This window comes from Podarcis erhardii (assembly GCF_964252035.2).
Source record: "Podarcis erhardii genome assembly, chromosome: 1".
NCBI classification, from domain to species: Eukaryota; Metazoa; Chordata; class Lepidosauria; order Squamata; family Lacertidae; genus Podarcis; species Podarcis erhardii.
In genome coordinates, this window is record NC_138497.1 from 102,577,064 (window position 1) to 102,603,364 (window position 26,301).

At 46.6% G+C, this 26,301-nt stretch overlaps 1 protein-coding gene across 4 annotated transcripts in view; it reads right to left on the reverse strand.

Moving 5' to 3' along the window:
- The window catches only part of ZEB2 (zinc finger E-box binding homeobox 2), a 164,134-nt gene that overhangs the window by 133,363 nt on the left and 4,470 nt on the right, over positions 1 to 26,301 (reverse strand). The gene's annotated exons all lie outside the window — the stretch shown is intronic.

A 26,301-nucleotide genomic window follows, 5' to 3' on the forward strand; every position in this document is an offset into this window, starting at 1 on the left:
TACAAAATGTTTGAGGCTTTGGGGCTTGCCATAGGAAGGCAAAGATAACGCAGCGGGCAAAATGATGAGGCTGCAGGGAACTCTGAGGGCAGGAGGGAGCTTGTAAGATTTGCATGGATCTTACAGGCCGAGGTTCTTCGTTCCACCAAAAAGAAAAAAGAAAGGAAAGGAAAACGGATGCACCCAAAATGCCTTTTTAAGATTGCGATCTGATGGACACTTACGTGGGAGTATATTCCGCTGGACACATGGGAGCTTACTTCTGAGTAAATGTGCATCGGATTGCCGTATAACTCCAAAGGGAATCCAAAGTCTCTAATCCTATGCATACTTGCTTGGGAGTAATTGGCATAGTACGCAGTGGGGTTTACTTTAGAGTAAACACATATAGAGTTGGACTGCATGGCTTACATCCTAAGTACATTTACCTGGGGGAAACCCACATCCCATTGAATTTCTTTCAACAAAGCATTGTTAGAATTTAACTGCAAGAAATATATTTTCTTGTTTTTAAGAATGTAGATTTCTCTCTCGCTACCTCCTTCTCTCTCTTTCTCCATCAACTTCCTGGGAAAAGAGTCCAAAAGTACTGAGGAGTAACTGGTATTTGTTCCAGCGCCCTTCCCCCTAAGGAACACGTGTCTGTAGCCCACATGGGCCTATGCAGAAAATCACTCAAAGTGGGCCAAAAAAGCCCACCTCATAACAATTCATGCCTTAAGTGCTCTGTAACAGCTCATGCTTGAAGATCTTTTTAATAAATAAAAAAGCACCATTGCTTCAGTAAAAATGGGTTCCACTCATTCAGTAACATTGGGCAGTGGGGAAAGGGGGAGAAAATAAATGTGTTATACGTACATAATAAGACATATTCCTACAGAAATTTGGAATATTGGATATAACTGAACTATGTTGGGATCAGCAGATTCAGAAACAAATCCAATTTGTTATTTTAGAAAAGTACACAGAAAATTAGTAATTGAGCTCACAATTGGAGAGCCAGATTTCTGCACCGCAAATCCCACATTCTAAACTTTTGTTTTCAAGCCTTGACTACTTGGTTTTGCTACCACAAAACAGAATTAGAGCAGAAAACTATTGTGTGTGTGTTTTGTTTTGCTTTAATCACATGTTGCCACATTTTAATCTATTGAGGGTACTGCATGCTCCTGATTGATAAATTTTAACATTCTAGTACCGTCATTTTATAAATCATATTGATAAATCATTTAGCTTAGGTGATCAACAACATTCTCCCCCTCACACCCCACTTTGGCAGCCTCTGAAGTTGTAAAAACTGAGATGCACAAAAGCCAAATGAACAGCATAACCCTTTGTCCTTCTTTTCATAAACCAAGATACCGAAGTCAGCACTTTCTGAAGTTACCATGGGACTCGGTATTATTCTTATCCATGTTAGGTTTTCTCTGTCGACTAAGAGCCTTCTCACCTGCTTAGGTTTTATTCAGACTATCTCAAAAAGAAGGAGGCGGCAGAATTAGAACCCAAATCTTCACCCAATGACTTACTTGTCTCTAAGTATTTTTTTTTTAACTGTTTTCTGATGCAGCGTGAACTAGACACTGTATAAACAGGCAGGTTAAACAGGCAGTTGTGATGCTTGAAGATTATAAGAAAGGGGGAAATCAATCATCACTTAACTGCCATACTAGAGTCCAGCAAACAGAGCAAAATCTGCAGTGATTAAGTTATTCAAAGTCCTTTTAGGTGTAGGCTCTCTGACTTGCCTTAAAAGTGCATGAGAGCTTGGAACCTGCTATTGCCTTGATATTCCCCTTTCTGAGCATTCAACTCTCTGAGTCGCAAATAGCCAACAAACAAACAAACAAACGCAGGTGCTAAAATGTATTCATGGATTGCTATAAATGACGCTTTGTTTTAGAGACTGACAAAAATGTGATGATGGTTCCAATTGCATAAAGAGGCATATGGGAGTTTTATTCGATCATTTGTTATGTAGGCCTGGTGGTTCTTAGATCATGGTCAAGGAAGACACGCGTGTGGCTCCGACATCTAAAATGGTTGAGTAAGGAACCAGGCTGCTGCTAGATGGATACATACAAGTTTTACAAATGCACAATACTGGCATAAGCAAAGATATCAACCTGGTTGCCGATTCTTTAACAAGTCGTCTATTAAATATGAACTAATGCAAAAATGAAAATATTTTAAAGGAAACATCAGCTTGATTGAGACTTCAGAGTGAATTGCATTGATGTTAAAGAAGAAGTCAAACTGATCTGCACTGCACATTAGCATAGCTATTAGTTTTCAGTATCTGAATAGTATTATTTAAACTCAGTGCAGGCAATTTAGGCTGGAAGCCCATGCATACCCTTTACTTGGAGTAATGTGTACAGGATTTGGCTGACAGTGTCTTCTTTTTAATTTGGAAGGAGACAGCAAGTCAACACAAGATCATTTAAGCAAATACAGCATCTGAAAACTCCCCCCACCCCCCCAGTTTGGATGACTGAGCACTTCCTGATATTTGTGGCCTCTGGGCAAAGGGATCCAGGCATTTTGTATTGTCATTGTCTAATCTGATGCCCCAAACCCAATGCTGTGGCATCATCGCTGCTTTCAGAAAGTGCCAAGCCGACATATTGTGCCATCTATGGCAGCATTTCCTACACCAAAGGAAGAAGATGAAGAATGCATGGATTGATTTTCAAATTACCTCAATATTTTGAAAACATTTTCACCTGCATGCTGAGAATGCTAAGAATGGGAAGGAAGGCAATTGTGCCTTTGCACAGCCTCCACTGCATTCATTTATAAATTACCTCATCACTGACTAAAATTAACACTGATTCTTACAGGCAATTTCTCAATTTCCAATGCTAATTACATTTTTTTTACTTTTAAATTCTGTACCACCTGTTTTGGGCAAGACATCTTAGGCAGCGCGACCGCATTTAATCACAATTTTAATTAACCGCCCTGTAGATGTGAAAAAGAAGCAATTATAATGTAGATGAATGATGATTTTTCTGCATTAAATTGTTTTGTTTCCCTGGTATGTTGATTGTAACACAGCACACAAATACAGTAACTGTACAATTTCTATTCTCCCCCCCCCCCGCACCATTGTAATTTAGTAATTGTTGGGGGGGGGGAACCAGTTTGAGAATGAGTGACTTCATCTGTTTACAAATTGATTGATACCATTAACTCGCTGATTGCTGTGGCACGTATATTGTATTGCACAGCCTGGCATAAAATATAATTAGACAGGCATAGAGTTTTCAGTACCCTTTTGGAATCAGAAAATCAAGTGTAACTGAAGTCAGCTTTCTTTGAACAAACTGGTATCCTTCACTCAGGGATGGTGACACAACAATCAAAAGACAACAGGCATCCCACCATTCCGATATGCCAACACATTTCACCAAATAGTCCACATTTGATGACTTTTGAAAAGCTGAGCTTGGGTGCTAGAGCCTAGTGCATTAAAAAAGGTCGTCCAACTATCACAGGAAAATGTGCAGGACATATCACAAACAAGAGATGGAAGGGCTACGTTTTTTTCCTGACCTTGTTGCAACTGTGAAGACACCCTCTGCTGCAGATTTTAATGCAATGGTATGTGGCTCTTGGACCAAAAGCTTAGGTCTACAACAAGTGGGGATAGAGGAATATACTGTTATTCAGTATATTAAAGGTTATATTGTAGATATTAATCCTACAGCATATTTAAAGAGAGCTTGTTGCAGGTATTTTTAAAACCTCTGTACGGTTCATGATAACCAGAGCCCAGATATACCCCCAAGGAATACTGCACGTAGTCTGACAAGCAGAGGGGAGAGACTGCTTCTCTTTTGCCTCTCTAGAAACGTTATTTTCAATGCCAGAATTCAGGCCTGTAGAAGAACACCTTTGAGAACATGCAGAGTGCCTTTGCATCGCCCTTACATTGCCACAAGTGACCTCCGCATACAGAACTTGCAACATGCAGAAAAGCATTCAGGTCAGAGAGCATGGCACCCAGGAAACTAGCTCGAAGTCCCTTTCGCTTCTGGGGGGAAAAACACACACACACACACACACACACACACACACACACACACGCTCTGCCTGGCTTGTTATCTCTTGCTGCACATGAACTAAAGGATAAATTCTCTTTTCAGAGGCTCAGATTGCAGATACGGGCCTTTCAAGTTATATTTCAAAACTTCAAAGGTGTTATCTGTGGAAGGGAAGGGCCCGTTCCTTCCTGTTTCAGCAAGAAAACATTTGAGAACTTGCCCCATTCCGGCAACACTTGGGCGATTGGACCAAATACCAAACCACTATCCTGCAGTAGGCACATTGAGGGAAATTCTGTTTCATGCTAGCCTTACAAATGAGTACTTGCCTGCAGTGCTGACATGGCTGAAATACTCTATGTGGCCCTTAGTATGAGGAATCCTCAGCATTTGCTGGTTGGAGGAAGACGTCTCAGGGCTTCCTACACAGGAATCCTCTCCACCCCAGAAGGTAACTGGCTTTCTCGTTCGCTGTGGCCAAGACCTGTCAGCCACAAAGCACTTGTGTGCAGCCCAATTCCCAGCCTGCCTTCCACAGTATGAAGAGAGAGAGGAACCTCCCCTGCTGTACCCCAGTCAGGATCTGTTCAAGTATTGGCAGCCTGAAAATGATACCGATATAACAGGGCAAAGGTGCTTCTTACAGAATAGGATCCTGTTCCCTCTGTTTTCATAATTGGAGTCTTTCCTCCTAGTCACACAGTATGAGAATACGCTGAATTTGCCGGACCAGATTCCAAGCAGCTTGGGGTTTGGTCAGTTTCAGCCTTAAGGGGAAATGTGGCCTTTGTTTGGGGAAGGAACTGCATGGGCACGTGTATGTGTGTGTGTGTGTGTGTGTAAGGTGGCGGAATTTAAAAACTGTGCCAAAAGGTGGATCAGGTACTGGGGTGGTGATGAGCAAGAATACAACTCGCCACGGACACTTATCCAAGTGATCAGTTATGACAACAGTGCACACAAAATTGGTGTGGAGGTGTTGTCACCCCGGGTCTAGTTTTGGCTTTCTGAAGGTATAATTTGGAACCCTGAACATTCCTACCAGCAACTAAAGTGAAATGCAAACGATTGACTTACGTACTACGGGCAATGGCATACCCACAGAACTGCGTCTGAGTCTCCCAGAAGCTATTGGCTGTGCGCAGCCAGAGTCACTTTGCCATTAGCCTCAGTAAGAGCAGGACCAGGTGTGCTGCTGGGTTATTAATAAGGGTCTTACATCTTATTTTCTTCTGGCCTGTCTGTTTTATAAATATTTAAAATAAAGTATTAATAGGACACATTAAATCTAACGCTGGGTTCCTTTTGAAATTTCATAAGCTTCCCATCTCATCCCTACATAAAAAGGCCCCTATTATCTCACAGTTGTGGAGATTAACATGCACATCCTCCATTAACTCTTATGGGACCTAGACACATAAACCTCTTGTGCTTCAAGAGCAGCACAGACTATGTCACATCTTGTGATCCGACTACAGTGAGTAGGTTTTTAAGGACTGGCATTTGAAAAAACTGTGCTCTCTTTCTCTCTCTCTATAAATATACATTGCACTCAAGCTTATTCTCTGCAAATTCTCCCTTACATTTATCACCCAGCTCTCTGTTTGCAGCCCTTGATGTAAATGTGTACTAAGAAAAGTACCACGGAAGGCAAAGCCATTCATTTCAGTTAGTAAAACTGTCATAGTTGAAAGGAGGCAGACTAAGGGCAGGTAGAAAAAAAAATGGGACAGGTTTTTGTCCGGCAGATTCAATTTCAGATGTGGGCTCTCAAATGAACTGTGAGGAGAAGGGATTCTTCCATATTGTTGAGTGTTCTCCCCCCCCCCCCATCACTCCACCTACTCGCAGCCCTCAAAGTCAAAGAACGGCTCTCTTTTACGGAAGGAGAAATGAGGCAAAATTGCCCGGGATTGCAAGAGATTGGTAGAATCTTTTACAACATCAAACTCAGACACACTGATCTTATTTACACATTATGGTTCCACTCCAGGAAATCTTTATCGCATGGGATATCTCCCCGTAGTTTCCTTCCCCCTTCTGGCACTGAGCAGATGTTACATTTTTGGTGGAGAAACCTAATGCCTTGAGTCGTCCTTCCTAGCCAACATGGTTTGCACAGCCAAAATATGGCCAAAGCTAATTCGCAGAGCATCCCCACAGCACTCTGTCTTCAGGCACAGCTCTGAGGGGAGTCCTCGGCTTGGAGCAGTACTTCCCGGACAGATACTGCAGGATGCAAAAACGGTCACCTGAGTGGTTTGCTGCAGGATAACAGCTGGCTTTACCTGCACCTGCCCCACCACCCTATGCTTGACCCTGCCGGGAGGGGGCAAAGCACAAACCAGACCGCCTGTCCATGCACATGCAGACCCAGACTGGGATAAACGGCTCAGAGCCAAAGTTTTCCTAGGGAAACCTATAAAAAGGGTGAACATCTGTGCTCCTGCTGGGATTTGATGCCTCGCCACCAATCTTTCCACCAGCAACTTTTGTCTTTGGCATGAGACGGAAAGAGGGAAATACCTGCTCTCCGACCCCAGTTCATTGCTGTTCCTTGTGTCTTCACACCCTGACCTAAGGAGCATTCCTTCCAGCAAAAAGCAGCTTGCCATGGCTACCTCCTCTGCATAAGTCTGCTTGCTAATCTCCTAGCAAACACTTGCACAAACCTGAAGGAGGCTGGGTGGGGAGGGGGAAGCAGACCTTAAAAATACATTTTAAAAACAACCGCCTCTCTTCAGTGCAACAGAATTGCGCCCTGAATTTCACCCCCTACATTCAGTTCCTCTGTTGTCAGAGCTCCCTCTCTATAAAGTTCTGTTTTCCTAATGAGCATTTCCCTCCAAACTATCTTAAATCCTGTTTCATCTTCATTCCTGTTCACCTTCCATCATCTGGCATCTTTATTTCTGGCTGCTGAGCCTCCTGACAGTGCTTACAGGTATTTGCAAAAAGATTCCTTTTATCACAGCAGTACCACGGGGGTGATATGTCATTTGAAAAAGTCCAGCCTGCCAGCCTGCCCCTCTTCTGCGCTGAGGGTAACCCGTTCCTTAGGAGCTTATAAGAAAATCCACTGTTGCAATAAATAGCAACTCTCAACGAATGATCAAAGAAAAAAAAATAAGCTTTTTTTTTCAAAATTAAGGAAATCTCATCTCTCTCCTCTGTCTTCCCACCCACCCCCCACCTGCCCTGTCCCTCCTCCTCCCCCCCTTTTTTAATGGATAACAAACAGCAAAGGAAAGGCTGGCAGCCCTTCTTATCCAAGATACTGAGTTTTCAAGGCTGGCTGTATGGCAATTGGTCAGACCAAAATGGATCTGCCATCCTCAGGAGCGGAAGCCTTCAAACTAAAGTTTGTTCTATATGGGAAAACATATTGTTTGGAATTTAACTTCTAATATCTAGGAATAAACAGAGCATTAAATCAAGCAAAACTGTGACAAGGCCAATATGCACATGGATGATGCTACTGAGGCATCTCCAGTCCTTTGTTCACAGCTTAACAAAACTGTGCCGTCACACTACTTTAGCTCAACAGTGCCTGTCGAATGGGCATCAGCAGATCAGCCAATGCCTGTCACATGTAGGGCTGAAAAACTGTTTGAAAGCAAGGCTTTACTGTAGCAGAAGTCTGGTTAGGGAAAGTGAGGAGGAGGATTTTTTCAAAAAAAGAAATAAATCAGCGAGCAAAGGCCGAAAAGGGGAAAAACAACAACAAAAATGTGGAACTTATAAACTGTGCATACTTACATTCATAACAGATGCATAATATATACACCTATACCTCATATGAGGAAGGGTTTTCTTTTTGCTACTTCTCCCCCTTTGGGGGGGGGCGGCAGAAATCATCATGAATGTGACTCTCATATTCTTGCATATTATTTTCAGTTCTTTAAATCAGAATCAGAAGGGATCTTAAAATAGGCTGCAGTGCTTAGAATTAAGTCTCACTTGAAATCAGCAAGACACTTCTTACGAAACGCGGCTAGGATTGTATTGCTCCCAGACTTCATTGGGAGGCCAGTTTCTTTGAAATCTGTGGGTTTGCCACTAAGTAAATGTAAGGAGGATGAGGTTTTCACAAGCACCTCTGCTTCCTACATACATATTTGCTTGGAAATAGATCTCCCTGAATCAACTGAACTTTCTAATCCAGGATAATAGATGGATGTCAGATTTTTGTCAAGGTTTCATCTCCTCTCACAGCCTACTGTTTTAATAAAATCTGTTCTAGGCAATGATGTTTTAAAACAGGAATTTAAAAGCACACCACTATCGAGTGATCTGGGGGGACGGAGTCTATTTCATTGAAAGGGGTTCAATGAAATTAAGAATTTGCTTTAGTTCTGCTGAAAGGGAAACTTCTGTGGGGCTGTATTTTAGGCTGCCGTCCTGCTTTGAGTACAAGCCTCATCTGAACACCATCAGTCTTATTTCTGAGTAACCATGCATAGGATTGCACACAGCAAGTAAATATATGTCTTCCCTTTTATCCCATAAAAATGTGTATGGTTTCTCAACAGTTTTATTTTTATCTGTGGTGCAGAATGAGAGTAGGACTAGAATTTGGTACTCATATTCATCCATATGAATAGATAGATGATAGATAGATAGATGATAGATAGATAGATAGATACACATATGCAGCAACCCTAAAAATAGATGGGACTGTTCCTATAACAGTTAGATGGCACTGAAAAGAACCTGCCCCTGTGTAGGATTTCAGCTACAGTCTTGCACAGCAACCCAACCTTTGGTTCTCATTTATTCCTTGGATGCCTATGGTAGGGATCTTCCTTTTCTATTTCACTGCACCCTTCCCCATCTCTCTGGAAAGTTCATAGGAGGTACCACAGGAACTTTCACTGTGATCTAATTAAGGCTGACCACTCCTCTTTAGGCATCCTATCACATTAAGCAAGAAGAGTTTATACACCAGTGAACCAGATCTTAGTATTGCTGCCTGGTCCGAAGAACTTGAGCGGAGACACCTTTGGGTCTCCCAACACAATTCAGGAGCTGCTGCCTGCATTCAGTACTATTAAGACCTAAAAAGGTTTAGAGTTGATGTTTCTCTCTCTGCAGCCGCCCCCCCCCAGCCGCCGCCACCCCTTCCCACTAAAGTTGAAAAGCTTCTCTCTGTGTGTGTCTTTCACTCTGCTGCTGTCAGTTTACTGCCTGCACTTTAGCTGTCTCTTTCCCAGTCGCTACCCTGTCAGTTTCTGGCCTGCCAATTTCAACTTGAAGCTTGACTGGGTTGATTTGATGCAAATACCTCCAGGGAAAACCCTGAAACTGATGAACAGTTATGTCAAGTCGATTTTGCACCATCGGGAAAAGGTAACCTCTGCGAGAGAAAAAAAACAACAAGGTTAAAGAGACAAGGGCTTTTTCACGTGTAATACCACTGCTGCACATCTCGTTCGCTGTTTACCATCCCTCAGAAATTGTAACTGTCAGAATTAGTCCTAATTGCAGATGCGAAAGCTGCCATTATAATAAAAACAGAGGCAGTGCAGGCATTAAATGCAGCAGCCTAATTTGTGAGACTACTGAAAAGGTAGAGTAAATGAATATTTCATTACTTTAATTACCAGGGACTACTCTTTTCTTGCTGTCTTATGATAAGTGTTGCTGTAACTAGCAACAGCAAACATCTACTAAAACATAAAGTGCAATAATAGTACAGCTTGTCAGGATCCCCTGCTTTAAAATACTAGCAAGGAAGAGGGGGAAAAGGAGGTTGTAAGGCGAGGGGGGAGAATATAATGGTTTATCTGTTTTTTCGAGATTTGCAGGAGCTGGAGATGGAAATTCGTTTAATGTCAAAAACGCACGCACACAAAGAGGCGAGTAAATAGGTTTTAGTCAAAGAAAATAATGGGCTGGAGGAATAAGAGGCAGAAAGAGAGAGGATAGTTAAGATGAGGACACATTTGAAACCCCAGCCCTTAAAAGAAGACTTGGAAGTGAAAAGTCGAAAGCAACTGGGAATCTAAACAGCAACAGCAACCCCGGCTGCCACCACAAACGCACGCCAAAAGCAACAAAGTCGAGTGTTGTGTTGCAACACAACCCCAGCGCAAGAGTTTGTTTGGGCGGCTGGAGATAGGAAGGGAGAGGGGGATGAGAGTTGTTAGGTCTGAAATTATTAGAGCAAGGCCCAAAAAAAAAAGGGGGGGAGAATTCCAAAAGTAGACTTCCAAAGCAGACTAAAAGTTATTTGGGTTGCAAACTCAGGAAGAGTCCTAGAGGCTTCAAGGTAAGCAAGAAGCAAGCTGCTAGTTTCCTATCAAGACTTGTTGGGGGTCGGGGGGGGGCGTGAGTAGCAATAATTACTCAGGCTTGCCACGCCAGAAATCCCCAGGTGCCTCGGCTGCAAACGTCAATCTCAGGTAGAGAGAAGGGAGGGAGAGTGTGTGTGTGTGTGTGTGTTGGCTCCTAGGGAGAGGGGAGGAGGAGAGGGTGTTGAATAGGAGGAGGGGGCCGAGTTTGCGGGGATGGAGAGATTGCAGAGACTGGCTGAAGCCAGCCTGTCTCTGCATTTATCACTCTGTCCCAGAGGAGGTGTTTGTTCGACATCGCAGCTTGACAGCACAAAAACACTCTGGCCAGCAGCCCTATCAAAGAACCTACTGACACGTATCATTCGTGAGCCCGGGTTTCACAAAGCGGGGGGGGGGGGCCTCCAACCACCTCGCACTTTTATCTGCGCGCAAGTGTAAAACTCCGCACGTTTCCCGAAGTGTCCGGGGTCATGTCGGACCTTCAGATTAGCCGCTTTGGCCTCCTTCTCTCCTTGCTTGCGCGCGCGCGCGCACACACACACACACACAAACACAAAAGTGGGGGAGCTGCTCCCTTTTTGAAAAAGACCAGATCACCTCCGTCCAGGACGACGTACTTTTGCCACGCTAAAAAACTTCGAAAACTCGCCTGGGTTTATTTGTCTTGGCGGGAGAGACAAAGAATTAAAAGAGCTGAACCAGCCTTATCCGATCCGCGTGGGAAAAGAGGAGGGAAGGGATAGATGGATGGATTGACGATCTGCCTCCGATCTGCAGCAGGAAGGGCGTGGGAAGAGGGGCGCGGCGCGGTGTAGGGTTAGGGTTTGAGAAGCGCCCTGGCCAATCAGAGAAGCTGTTGCCAGGCGATCCCCGCCCCTCATTCTAGATACCTGGGCTGGGCTTCTTTCTCTGCGCCTGCGTAGTTTGAGTGCTATGGTCCCCAACTTTCCTGCAAATTGGGGGCAAAGAGACTCACTTCCCTTTTGGAACAGCAACTCGAAGGCGCTTGTTTGTTGTCCAGATGAGTAAGAGAACCGAGACTCCTCTCTGGGACTGAATTGGAGCCCGAGTTGCACCCCATGGCAAGTTTTCAGGCCTTGGTCTTCCAATGTGCCCTAGTGCGCACACAGAATACCTTCCCTCTCCACTGAGTAACCACAGGTTCTCCACCACCACATACTGGCGGTTCCCTCACTGCGAGAAGCCAAGTTACAGGGAACCAGGCAGAGGGCCTTCTCGGTAATGGCACCCGTCCTGTGGAACACCCTCCCACCAGATGTCAAAGAGAAAAATAACTACCAAACTTTTAGAAGACATCTAAAGGCAACCCTGTTCAGGGAAGCTTTTAATGTTTAATAGGTTATTGTATTTTAGTGTTTTGTTGGAAGCCGCCCAGAGTGGCGGAGTATAAATAATAAATAATAAATTATTATTATTATTATTTTACTTCTGCATGTTGTGACCGTGCCTGTCAGTGGAGCGTGATCTCAGGGATTCGAGCCTCACGTTGGGCAAAAGTTTCCAGCATTGCAGGGGGTTGGACTAGATGACCCTCGGGGTCCCTTCCAACTCTACAATGCTATTACTTGACTCTAGTCCTGAACCTCCAACTCCCCATTCATCCTTTCTTACCTGCCTCTACTCCAATAGCCTGAACTAGAACTTCTTTTAAACGTACAGTATTCTTAAACCAGGCCTCTGTGCCTCAGTTTCCCTGTCCCTAAAGCATAGGTAGTCTTCATAATTATAGTTCCTACCAAACCACTTGTTATGTATATATGATTGAATGCAAGATTACAAATATTACTTGATGTTAGAGATACAGTACAGGTATATCCCACAGCAGATGCCACATCTATATATTACAGCAGAGAAGGCATCTACGCATGCTCTTCTCCACCCCAATCAAATAATACAGGTTGCTAAATTTTCCAGGTGCTCTCAGTTAAGAATGCGAATTAGATGGATCACGCAGACTGTAACCATGCCTGGCAGTGTGGTTGTCAGGATTCACCGTTTCTGCTACTTTTTAATTACCCTGGTTGCCCGTACATGAAACCTACTTCAAATTCAGCCTGCTTAAACCCATGCAGTTGCACAGATTTAAACGGGATTCGGATGCAAGCACACCTCCTTGAAAGTGAATTTAATGGGCATCAACAGATTTCCCTTGCAACCAAACACAGCTCAAAACTGGGGTGCCAGTCCTCTTGCAATCTACAGCCTTCCACTCCATTTCAATTCATGTTTTTGTTTGCTTGTTTTGTGAGCTAAATGGAAAATCAGGTTAACTGCACACCCCTGCACACCCCTAACATGATAACTTAGAAGTAAGCCTCAGTGATTTCAGTGGGACTTACTCTCAGGTAAACGTACAAAGCAGAGATGGGGAAACCTGTGGCCCTGCTGATGTTGCTGGACTGGAATTCCCATCATCCCTAGGCATTGGCTGCGACTGATGGGAAATGAAGTCCAACCACATCAGGAGGTTCCTCACACCAAGTGTACATAGTTGCAGCCTAAGAAGCCAGTCACTGATGACTCTGGGGTTGCGGCGCTCATCTCACTTTACTGGCCAAGGGAGCTGCCGTTTGTTCTCAGACAGCTTCTGGCCAGCATGACTAAGCCGCTTCTGGCAAACCGGAGCAGCGCACGGAAACACCATTTACCTTCCCGCCAGAGCGGTACCTATTTATCTACTTGCCCTGTGTCCTTTCAAACTGCTAGGTTGGCAGGAGCAAGGACTGAGCAACGGGAGCTCACCCACTTGCGGGCATTCGAACTGCCAACCTTCTGATCAGCAAGCCCTAGGCTCTGTGGTTTAACCCACAGCGAATAACAGGGCTGGCATTTATGCCTTTTTGAAGCACAGGGAGGTTAAGGAGAAGAAGTATCACTATATTTAATCCCCAAAGAGGAAGGGGAAATTAATGGGAGCCTGAATAATTCGGCTGTCATATGACTGGCCAAGTAAGGCAGAAATCAAAGAAATCTTGCTTGGGTTGTCATCAACACCCGTGGGACTGCCTTCCAGAATAAGGATCCAGCGGGACAAATTCTGCCTGGCCTGGCCTGTTGTTGCAATTGCCAAGGAAGTGCCGGCCAGCATCACCATGTGTCAAGCCAAGCCCAGAGGAAGAGCTAGAGACCCTGCTCTGGATCCCATGAACCAATGGCTCTTGGGTGGAGCCACCTGAAGCCTGCCGAGTCTTTTGCTGAAGCATTTGACGTGGCTGAAATCCACTCACTTGTTAGACGGAACCATCCAGGTCAGAGGCTCTGCAAGACAGCATCTACATCTCCTCGTCCTGGTACTGATTCTTTCTCTTGCCTCGCACCTTACCTGGGGTTCATTCCCACCCAAAATCAAACCCATGGCGTGTGCGACTGGAGGAAGCGGGAGAGAAAATGTGAAGAGGCACAAGTATAGACCGCGGAACAACCACGCACTGCCACGTTTCCAAGTATCACAGCGATGCACCCCTTGTCCAGCTCCCGCGGTGGCAGAAAGGAAAGGCTTTTGCCGGACTGTCCCAGAAAAAAGCGCTCTCTGCCGAGCTCACTTTGGTCTCTTGCCTGATGTGGTGATAATCTCTTCCAGTTTATTTCTCCCGTCTCTCCGCGCCCCCACCCCCAGCCGCCCTTTCCTCCAGTGCCCCAATAACAAAGAGTAAAAGAACTTCCAATTCTGTTTTAATTAATTGCTTGCTCGCAACCATACACACCCTATCAACTCTGGTTCGTTAGTGAAGCTGGAAAGTGGTAAGAGTCGAACTAGCCTAACACCCACTGAATAAGAATGTTAAGTGTGCGTTGGTGGGTTAAAAGGGGGGGGGGGGGAGAGACCAGCGCACATAGCACAACACTCTCCACATAATCACTGGATATCTAAGAAGACTAAAGGTAGCAATACGCTTGGAAAACTCCAGCGCGCCGAATGTGCTCCTGTTTCAAAGGCGTCCGTATAAACAGGCTTCTTCAAAATCAGTGCCAATTCCAGGACGCTACACGCTGAACTCCTTTCACACACATCCAACACTTGTCACCCTTCGCTGCAAACAGCACAGTATTTGTATAAGTTCTTTTTTCCCCTACCCACAAATACGCTTTTAAATTCGGATCGGAGTACGGAGTCACAACGGATTCCCCCACGCCTAGGCAGGTGGCAACATTCTCGCCTCTCTTTCGAGATGCAACTTTTCCACGCTGCCAAGTGAGTCCCAACAACACACGCACACCCGTCCCACTATCCTCCCGTATGTAAACGCTCCTCGATCCCGGTCCCCCCCCCCTAATATGCATTCCTGGACCCCGCGCGCAATAGATTAAAATACAGGATAGGAGGTGATTATTTTTTTTGGAGAGGGGGAAGGCTTGCTCCTGTTTAGGCAGAGCTGTTCTAACGCGGCTCTGCAGCCGCTTCTCTTGATTCAATCCGGGGCTCAGGGGAGGGAAGGTATACTTTTGCAGTCTAGACAGGGACCAGCGCCTGGCTGGGCTCTTTGCTACGGGCAGGAGAAGCGATGCGCAAATTGCTCGGCCAACCTCCCCTGCCTGCGCGCCTGTCCTGGCGCGTCCCACTTTCCCGCTTTCAAACCGCGACGCGCGGAGTTAAAAGAGCTGGGCAGAGGGGCCTTGTGGTTCTGGGGTGCGCAGGGGACGGTGAAGGATCGAAGCTACGTTTCACATCTCAGTAGTCTTACCACCAGCACCACCAGCAGCCCCCGCCCCCGTTGCAGCTCCGGTTTCCAGCGCCAGATCGCAATTGCTGCGGTTCTGGGATTCGGACGCGCTGCTGCCTCGCGCTTATTGCTACCGCAAAGGACGGTGCCAACCTCAATTAGATCACAAATGGGATCACTTTAATTCAGCTCTCCAACGGTGACCCTGACCAGGTTGTTGAAAGTCCAGTAGATAGATAGATAGATAGATAGATAGATAGATAGATAGATAGATGATATAGACAGATAGATAGATGATAGAGATTTGAGGTGGGGGCTTGTTTTAAACAGCTCTTGCTTTTCCAGATATTTCTGCCCCTACCCCACCCCTTTCCAAAGGAATACTGCATGCTCGGTCATTCATCTAAAACGACATAAAGCATAATTATGGGATGATTTGGCAGTTGGCATTCCTGCCAAGCTGCGCTCCATTGCCAGATCCTAGAAACGCTCCTGCTGCTGCTGCTGCTGCTGCTCTGGGGTTGAGAGGCAAAAGCAGGCAAGGAAGGAGGCTTCCTTGAGAGAGAAGCTGGAGTCAGGGATTGGGGGGGGGGGAGAGAGAGAGAGAGAGAGAGAGAGAGAGAGAGAGAGAGAGAGAGATTGAGAGAGAGAGAGACTCGACATGGAGGAGCCAGGCTTGCAGGAATAGTAACGCGTGCACCACATTTTGCATTCCCCTTCTTTCTCTCTCTCTCTCTCTCTCTCTCTCTCTCTCTCTCTCTCTCTCTCTCTCTCGGCCCCCGCCCGCACAATCCCACTCGCATGCCGGTTCAAAACTGCTGCATCAACCTAGAAAGAAAAGCAAGAAAATGATCGGCACGCTATCAGAAAGCACCAGGAGGCTGTGACAAAAGGGAGGTTTGCCAACTTGACACACGGGTAACAACATAGCAAACACCTTTAATTCTGTCATGTCTCATACCCTTTACTTTCTCACACGTTTTGTGGCTGTTCTAACGTTGACACCTACAGGGTTTTTTTATGCCCCCCTCCCCCCAAAAAATGTAGAAGAGGGAGGGTGGAGAGAAAGAAACCTGGCGATATATTTTTTTTTTTTTAGAAAGGAAGAAGGAAATAAAATAACCTGTAGGAACTATAACAAAATCTACGCATCCTGATAGTTGAGAGCAACTCTGAGTTCGAAAGGAGTGACATTCCCACGTGTCTCTCCCGGGCCAAGACGCCTGAACCCCAATCCGCTCGTTCTCTGGGACCAGAGTGAAGATTCTGAGGGGCTGAGAAGGAGAAGAAGTCAAGGTGCTGTTCTGCTCCCAAGGCTGAGGCACCTCAGCAAGCTGAGACGCTCCCCTGAAATTCATGGAACTTTAAGGGGGGAAATTTCATGGAAACAGGTTAAAGATGCAAGACAAGCACCTTCCTGCCTTTGGGAAGTTGGCGATAGGGCAAAGCTGGAGTTGCTTGCCACAGATTCCCTTGCTGGGTTGCGGGAAGCTTTCGTGATCCCAGATTTAACTCGAGCTTCAGATCCACACCTACACCACGTGGATCAGCGCGATCCTAGGGGACAAGTCCTTTAGGAGTCAGTCCCACTGAATCCAACGCAACTTGCTCCCAGCTGAGCGTGTAGAGATTGCTGCTGCACCTACTGTGTTGTAAGTGTGTGTGCAATGCTGTTGGTTTAACAGTGCATGGGAATATGCCAAGCTTTTCCCTCTGTCTGTCATTTATGAACAGTAATAGCTCGAAGATAAAAGTCCCGAGAACATGCCGTCATATCTGATGAGTGCAAGTGAACGGCACGCGAGGAGTTAAACAGTCCCCCCCCCCCAAAAAAAAGAGAGAAAACCTCGCTTCTGGGTAAGTTAATATCACAGCTGCTTGGCAAAGCATTATCCCAGCACCTCATTTAACAAAAGCCTCCCTCCCCCCCCCAAAAAAGGCTCATGCTTTCACCCCAAGTGTTCAAGGTGTTTACTGAAGTAAATCTGCCTAAATCCTCCACTGCTTGGGTCATAGGGGTGGACAAAAAAAAGAGGAGGGGGTGAGAGTCGGGTGGAAGGTGCAGAGATAATCTCTTTTTCAAATTCTGCAAATCTTTTGGTGTAAATCAGGAATCTGTGTCACATGCCTCCTTCCTTCCACCGGTAACATCCCCTAGTTGGGGTGCACTCCTTTTGGGGGAGGGAGAGAAAGACCGCCCCAGCACCTCTAAGAAAAAGGAGAAATCTTTTCACACTCTTCCGACATATTCTCTCTTTCTCTCTCGTTTCCTTTAGCACGTTTAATCTAGTTGCCGATGAGATACTGGGGTGGAGAGAGGAAAAGCTGTTACTATCTTCCCTTTTTTAACCGCTACAAACAAATAACCAAAAGGGGGGGGGATGCGGGCGGGGTGGCCCTGAAAAATGACAGGTTGGTAGCCAAGAGATAGTGTGGTTGAAAAGTTGTCACTTAAGATTTCTGCTCTTCTAGCCCAGTTATTTCAAGCCTAGCAGTTGCAGATCCTCCCCCCTCTCCTCTCTCCATCTTTTTTAAAAACTTGCTGCAAATGGAGGCGAAGAACACAGGCAAAATTTGACAGCTCTCCCTGAAAGGGCTTAAATACTTCCCAGTAAGCAGGTTCTAGTTATAAATAATCTCTCTCTTAGTAAAGAACGGGGTGTGTGTGTGTGTGTGCGTGCGTGTGTGTGTGACTAGAACCTATTCAAAATGTTGTTGTTGTAGAAATCGATTTTACAAGATAAATATATTTTTCGAAAATTAACAAAAGTAGGAATTGGGCTAGGGTGTAGCACCTGGTCACAATAAGTTATAAGAAAGTTAGGATACCTGTGCGTGTGCTTTCCTTCTGCAAATTTGAGATTATGTAGCAACAACAGGCCAAGCTAAAGCCTTTTTATTTCGCCCCCTTCGATTAATACTATGATTGTGTCTATTGACCAGCACCTCGATTCCATTCACTATCTGTGGCTTGAAAGTAGGAGCAAGTTATGTTCCTCTTCCCCTCTTATGGACCAGACATCTCTCTCCCTAACCCATCTTCTCTAGTTCATGGAGAAGGAACAGTAAGAGCTAGCTGTGCTCTATCCATCTATTAATAAAAGAGATTAATCGATTCAGTGGAGAGTCACGGATTATTATTGTAGGTTAAAAAACAACAGCAACTGGGTTAATTAATCGGTTTGGGGAAAATAGCATTTCAGTACCGAACAGTACTAATGCATTTAATTGATGATTCAAACTAGTTTTGCAAACCAAAAGGACATTGCTTAGGAGCAAGCCTCGCTCAATTCAGCAGAGCCAGCTTCTCAGAATGTGTGCATAGGAGAATAACAAGTCAACGGATTTGCTTAAAGCAAGTTTAATTTTTGTAAATAGAAATGGGGGGGGGTTGTAATGGTCGGGCTGGCACCCCCATATTATATGGACAAATCCCACTGATCTACAGGTGAATGTTTCACCAATCTTAAATATACTTTTAGAAAGTTTAGCAGCCCATCCTGAACATGTTCACTTAAATGGGGGTGCAATTCCTTTCAATGAAACTTCCTTCCTTAGAAGTGGAATTAGGCCGCAAACTTTGGATGCAAAGCCTTGCCGATTAGGTCCGGATAAATCCCAGGGGGACTGACTTCCCAGTAAGCAGGCTAGGGCCCAATCGTGGCTCCCTTAGACTGATTTAAGCAAGTCCTTAATTATTCAGATTTCCTGCTTAATCCCGTGTAGAGTAAACAGGATCGTTCACACCTCTGACATCGGCGTGAAAATGCATCTACGTTTGCTTGCAAGCAATGCCACGAGGAACACGACGGGCATCTCTTCCGAGGAAGTTATGCGACCACATTCCTATCCTCAACCCGCTTATTAATATCAGGTTGCGTTGTGGCTGCTATTCCGAGGTAACGACTTCGGGGTGGGAGCCACGGATCCTGCAAACAACGCAGTCCTCACTTGCAGGTAGCAGCACCCTGATGATCCGAAAGCAACCGAGTTATTTTGCGCGCGCGCAGAACTTTCTCCTCCAAGTCTGCGATGCTAAAGCGCACGCTTTTGCGGGGAGTAAGTCCCAGGGACCGCGAAGATGGGCGGGGAGAGGACTGAATATGCAGAGGATGGTAGGTCTTGGTGTCAACTGCTTCGGGTTCCAGCCTTAGAAGCTCCCGACCAGGTGAAACTAAGATGGGAATGAGTGGAAATGTGCGCCCAGGTTTGAGTCCAACTCGGAAAAGGGAAAACCAAGCCAGGCAGCCAAAGGCGCGGGCGCGGAGAGCCCTCAGGGCCAAACGTGTGGCGACCTGCGCCCACCTGCCCTGCAGCCCCAGACTGCCGGCAGCCTTGTCCATGGAGGGTGAGAGAGGCATTTGATCCCCTCCCTGACACTTTCTACCTCAAGTGTTCGCGGCGAGTGGCCATGAATAGTACCCGCATGCCATCTTGTAACACTATCTGCCTGTCAGAAGAGCGAAGGCCGGGCAGCTATATAAGGCTTGTAACTAGGGGAAGCCCAACAAACAGCTACAAAACACCTCAGCTATTTGACTCAGCCTCCACCCTTCTGCTCTTGCCCCCTCTCTTCTTCTCCTTCTTCCTCTCCTCCTTTTTCTCCTCCTCCTCCTCCTCCTCCTCCTCCTCCTCCTCCCCCCTTTCCTCTCTCCCTCTCTCTTCTCCCTCTCTCTTTCTCCTCTCTTTTCTCTCTTTTCATCTTGGCTTTCTGTTGCAGAATGCAAATCTAGCCTGCCGGCGGGTGAATGGACTGAATTGTGATTAAGAAGAAGAAGAGACCCTTTCTTTGTTCTCCCCTCAGGGGATGTTTACTGGGAGAGACACAGCGGATCAGATATGAAAGGCATTCAGGTCAGCATTGATGTGAGCGAAAGTGAAATCATACCTAAGGCATTCAAAAGACCGCCGTGTCAGGGGTTCAGCTAACGGTGCAGCTACTCGCTCTGTGTGTGTGCCTCGGTGTGTGTGTCTTCCCTGGTAGGCATACGAGAAAATAAAAATAAAAAAGCCGTCCACAAAACAGGCATGGTGTTTTGTTTTTACAGCTCAAATATTTATTTATTTTCTTACAAAGTTTTAAATTTCTTCACTATAATAAAATAAAATAAAATAAAATTCCAAACTTGAAGAGAGAGGAAATAAGCCACCTTGTTTCTCAGCTGTTGGATAATTCTGGTTTTGTCTTAATTTTAGAGGTGGAAGGGAATGGCGCCCACCCACCCAACCCCTCCGCCTCCTTCCTCTCTTCGGATTGTAATGTGAAACCTGCCTTTCCTTGGTGCCTCCATATGGGCTCTATAGGGCTACATTAGACATCTAATTGATATGAATGAAGAAGATAGGGCCGCTGAGTGGTGGAGGCAAAGGAGGCTAATCCAGTCTCGCCTCCATCAGAAGCGACCTCAGGAGAGAACAGACAGCATGGCATTTGGCGGGGGGGGGGGGTGGAGAAAGAGAAGATGAAATGATCCAACACACCTGAGAATAATAATAATAATAATAATAATAATAATAATAATAATGGTTTGCATTGCCATTGCAACGCCTCAGACCCAACCCCAACTTCGCTTAATTTAGGTTCTGCAACCCTAAAACCAAATAGAAAGCCTAGGCTCTTCCTAGGCTTTTCCACGAGGAACCACTGGGAACTTAGCTTCGCAAAGTTTCTGCTGCTTAAATAGACAGAAGCTGCCTCCTCATCCGGCCCAGCGCGCAGCGGCGCTGCTATCGCTAAATATGCATCTACAGTCCACACACACGTGCATTGATTTGGGGCGGGGGTGGGTGGCTTGTGGAGCAGCCAAATCCTTACACTGAAGCAAACCTTTCGGAGTTCAGGGATGCTTCCTTCCCGAGGATTGTCCTAAGCTTTTAAGAACGGGGAGGGCGGGTGTCTACATCCATTGATTAAAAATAATAATAATTAAAACGGTAAGGGAAACTACAGGCGCGGACGCGCGCACAAAAATAGTTAATGAGACTTTTTTTGGGGGGGGTCATGGTTTTATCCCCTTCCTTTTCCCCTCTAGAATTGTTGGTTTCGTTTAGATAACGGAGGGGGTTCCCTCCCCCTCCCCTCCCCATCTGTTTCAACTAGTGTTTCTGCCTCAGAGACCTCTCTCCCCCCCCCCCCGCTCTAGTTGTCTAAAAAAGACAACTAAAGAGCAATCAAAAAGGTGTCTGACTTCGCCATTCAGACAATTGTACCCTTGTGAGAATGCCTGGATGAATGGTACGGTGGACACCCCAGCACTATTGACGTTATAAACATGTAAATGAAACACATTAGGGCAGACAATCAATTGTCTGTGGGCAACTTGCGAACCTGCAAACTCCCTCCGCTGCGTGACAGGCACAAAATAGGGTCTACCTTGGGAAGCCCAACCGGCTCGGGGGTGGGGTGGAGGGGGTTCTGCGGCTAGGGGGGGTGGGCAGAAGAGGACAAAGGCGTCCCTTTCAGAGAGGAGAAAATGCACCTTAAAAGCAAACGGGGGATAATGCAGATTGCCCAGATGCTGTGGAGGCCAAACATGCCTGATGCCTTTCAGGGAATCAACGCTCTTCCCACTTTTAAAGGAGAGAGGGAGAGACAGAAAGAGAGAGAGAGGTAGAGAGATTCGCTTCCAGCCCTTAGGGAGTGTCCCCCCCCCCACTGCCCCTCAATACACACAAAGCTTGATTTTTAGACTCCCCTGAGATTTTCCAACCCTACGTACTTAAAAAAGAAGAAGGCTCTTCTCCATTTCCCTGATTCATCTGTAAAATCCAGAACTGGAGAGAGACAGAGAGAGAATATACGACAAATGGTGGGGGGAATATTAGACGGGGCGGGGGGTGACTTTCTAAGACGAGTCCCAAACTCTGAGGCGACACGTTTTTAGGCGGCACTTGATCTACGGGAAAGGAGAGTTAACAGATTCTCTTGAGGACTTCCATTTCTGCCCGCCAAGAACCTCAAACTAAAATAAATACATCCACCTTGACAGGGGGAAAACAGCCCCTTGTGTTCTCCGGGCGCCTCGCTTTGCTCGGGTGTGAGAAGGATGACAGGCGGTGCACACCTTGGCCTCTTCTCTGGAGTGCCACACACACACACACGTGAGTGTGTCATTCATATAGACAGAGATGCATATATTATATACAGAAGCACGCATATATGTGGGTCTGCAATACACAAATACGAGAACCAGGTGAAGGGAGGAGGAGAATGCAGTATCTTCAGAGATCACTCAACTTTTCAAAATAAAAGGATCCCTTTGCTGTGGATTTTCGCACTTGTAAAATAATAATAATAATAATAATAATAATAATAAGGCTTGCCTCCGGACCGTTCCCCCAGCTGTTCCTGAGACGTCCAAAAAGTAATAAAAAAATTAAAAAATACAACTAACCAACCAAAAAAAAGCATCCCACTCGCTCTCACTGTTTTTCTCCGTTGCCCTCAGATTTGCACCCTACACACACACACACACACACACACACACACACACACACACACAAAAGATGTTATTTCTCAGCTAGGAATGTGGCTGGGAATCTTCCCCCCCGTCTCTTCCCCCCATCTTTTTGGGGAGCTGGCAAGCCGCTCTCGAGAAACTGGCTGCTGTCAGTTTGGTTTCCGGACGCGAGAGATGAGCGAGGCTGCCCGTTTGCTTGGCCTGCTCTTTTGGGGAGGGGGAGGGGGGGACACGCGGGCCTTGCTCCCATTCCTCCAAACGATCGGGAAGAACTTTGTGAAGGGACCACCTCACTAAGGGCAGCAGGAGGAAGTCAACCTCCAGGGTTTTTGCTCTACGCTCCTGCGCTGCAGAGAACCATCCGAATCCCCAACCCGTGGCTCTTTTGCTTTTTCAAAAAAGCAAAACCAAACCCTCAAACCAGCCAAAACCCTAACCCTCACCATCTCTCAGAGAGACAGGAGAGAAAATTGATGGGAGAGGACTGAGGTCACCCCGTGATCAGTCGCATCAGTCGCAGCATCTTTTTCCTCTCCAAAGGGGGCCCATAACACCCTAAGCATCAGCCGCCACAGCAAGAGCAAAAACTTGGGGAAAGTTTGCAGTTCGCCTGGCAGTGGAGCTGGTGGTGGATCTCCCAGGGGCAGAGAAGGGAGGGGAGGGGGACGCAGAGGGTGGGGTGGGGTGGGGGTTGGAGAGGGAGAGGGAAGCAAAAAAAAATAAAAAAGCAAATAGAAGGCAGCTTGGGGGTTTGCCTCCTGCTTGCAGAGAGAAAGTGTTTCAATTCACAGCGAGTCAGGCGACTGGGAATCATCTGACTGAACTTTCCTGAAAAACCGACAGGCATTCCTGGACTGCTGCGGGTGCTTCTGAGCTCCTACAAGCGCCAGCTCCTCTGGAGGGAGACCACGTTAAAAGGAAACGGTTCCCCCTTTCTGCCCTCATTTCAGCCACACAAATCTGGGCATCTCCGCATCACACTCCCACGCCACTTCCTTCTCACCTCTAAGTCAATTTATGAACTTGCTCGCTTGAGAACAACAACAAGCCTATCATAATTTGAAGCAGCATTTCATCTTAAAACTTAAATAGGTGCGCACACACTGCCCAGAATGCTTTCCGGACCTCTGCTTAAGATCTTCATTCTGCCCATCATGATTTTCCCTTGCTTTAAAAATAATTGGGGGGGGGGACACACAAACCTTGCACAAATAAATAAAATTCCATCAGTCTAGTTTATGCTTTTTTTTTAAAAAAGAAGAAGCTTCTCCCCTCTTTTTTTTTTTTTTAATGAAGCCACAAATATTTTGATTCTCATGAGCTGCCCCTGAATTTCTTCTCCCTGATTTCGATTAGCACCGTTCTGTGTAATGTTATCAGGAAAAACACAACCACAGCAAAGTGACATCTTTTCCAGGAATCCAAAAGAAGGGAGTGGGGGGGTGGAAGAGAGAAATCCACTCCCGTTCAGATAAATCCCCAGCAAATCCCAAAGGGGCCAATACGTGTTTGTCGAGGAAAAAATAGGAGGGAGAGAGAGAGAGAGAGAGAGAGAGAGAGAGAGATATGAAAAGGAAGGAGGGAGGAGGAGGAGGAGAAGAAAACACACCCCTGATGTATCTACCTGCTATTCAAAATTCGAATAGTTCTCACTTGAGACATGGCTTAACGAGAAAACACGCGCATCATCAAGCAGAGAAAGATGTCTGCTTTTTTGTGGGTTGGTTTTAAGTGCAACACCACCCTCGCAGGTTTGACACTTGGAGTCAAACAGTGGTTAGACTTTAGAAGAAGTTTGCAGAGTCTAAAAGACACAGGTTACTTTCACCTGGCAAGAGGCGCTCCCTACCTCTCTCTCAAGACACCCAGAAGAACGTCAAGGGGGGGGAAGAAGCAGAATGACTATTCCTCAGGGGTCTTTCTGCATTGCTCTAATGATGCCTGTGTTTCCTGCATGCATCTCATGCCTGATCTCCACGCCGCTAATGTCACCTCTCTCTCCCTCTCTTGGAACAAACTGTCAGGAGGAAACACTGAACATGCAGATAGATCATACATGCAGATATTCACCACACCACAGTGGACACGCTTTTAGGAGATAAGCTAACAGTCTTATACACGCGCACGGGGAAGAGAAAGAAGGTTGGCTTGAACCACATCACCCTTCTCAATAATCAAGAATACCAAGCCTGAATCTCATTCCATGTGATATTTAACATATCCTGTGTGTGTGGCGCGCGAGGTGGGGGGGGGCGGCGGCGGAGAGGACGGCATAGTTGACATAAAAGGTTTGCTCTTTTAACATTTTTGTAAAGGATAGAAGGGGGTGGGTGGGAGAAAAGCCCTACAGCAGACAGTGGTTGTAAGCAAATCAGCTTAATAATAATAATAATAATAATAATCGTACAAAAGAGGTGAAAAGAGTGCTTTTAAACGTCTGCTAAATTACAAGCGACGGGTGAGAGAGGGTGGGCAGGAAAAGTGCCTCTTTCGCCAGGACCACCTTAAATAACGGCAGGCACCAGGCTAAAAGGGAAAGTGGCCGGGAACGCGGAAAAGTGAGGGGGGGGGAGAGAAGATGCCCCGAATATATTGTTTAGACTTTGTTTTTTGCCTTCTTGGAAAGCAGCCCCGGGGAGGTGGGATGGGGTGAGTGGAGACACGGCAGCCCGGAGTTTCTGCCCTGAAAAGTCCCTCTCTCACACCTCCCCAGCGACGGGGGAAACGCACAAAAACTCGCCCACATTTGTTTGTAACCAACCTTTCTCTTTGTGTTTCCTTTCCTGTCCTGTCCTCCACCCCCCCGCCAGCCCAAAAATATTGCAAGTAACATCGGTTTGGGTTTACACCAGTGTCTTCCTCATGCTCACCTCCCCCCCCCCGCCCTCAACTCTAGAGAAAATTTGCTCAGAGTGAGGGCCAAGGAAGCGCCATGCGGAATGGTGTGGGGCTGGAGTGTGCGAGTGTTTAGTTGCGTGGGGGTGGGGGGGGAGAGAGAGAGAGACTTGGAACTTGTGATTCAAATAAGAAAGGAAGGACCTGAAGGGAAAGGGGGCAGCTGAACCCCCCCCCCCCAACATCCGACGCAGGATATGTCCCGGGGCCGCGCAGGACCCCCCTCCCTCTCCGTCCGCTTCTTCCGCGATCAGACGAGAGAGAGCCACGCGCGGGACACGCACGACCCTCCCGACTGCTGCCTGCTCAACAGAGGGGAGTTTCTTTGGCCGCCCCCGAAAAGTAACTCTTCCGCCCGCTCGGCTCCAGATTTCTCACGCTGCTCTCCCTCCACCTCCTCCTCCTCCCACCCCCTTTTTCCCAGGGTCTGGCTAAGCGGTTGAGGTTTTCCTGCGTATGTGTTTTAATGGAGCTGTTCAAAGATCGCCCCCCTCCCTGTAATCCACCCCTCCTTTCTCGGTGTGTCCATTCCCTCCTTCTCCCCCCCCCCCCACAGGGAAGGATCTGGTCATGACAACGTGAAAACTACCGGACGTTTTCCAAAGTGCCTTTGCTTTTCTTTCTTTCTCTCTCTCTTTCTCTCTCACCCTCAGCTCTTTTGCTTTTCCTGGGTCTTGTGAGAGGAGGAGGGGAGGGGGGAGAGAGAGAGAGAGAGAGAGAGAGAGAGAGAGAGAGAGAGAGAGAGGCTGGCTTGGCTTGGCTGAGAGGTGATTGTGGCCGTGAAGGCAGCGATCAAAGGGAAACAAGAAAGAGACAACGGCGGGGCCAGAGGGAGGGAGAGAGAGAGAAGGAAGGAAGGAGGGGAAGAGGAAAGAGAGCGGGCGAGAGGAATCTAACGGGTCTTCTTGGGCGATCTCGC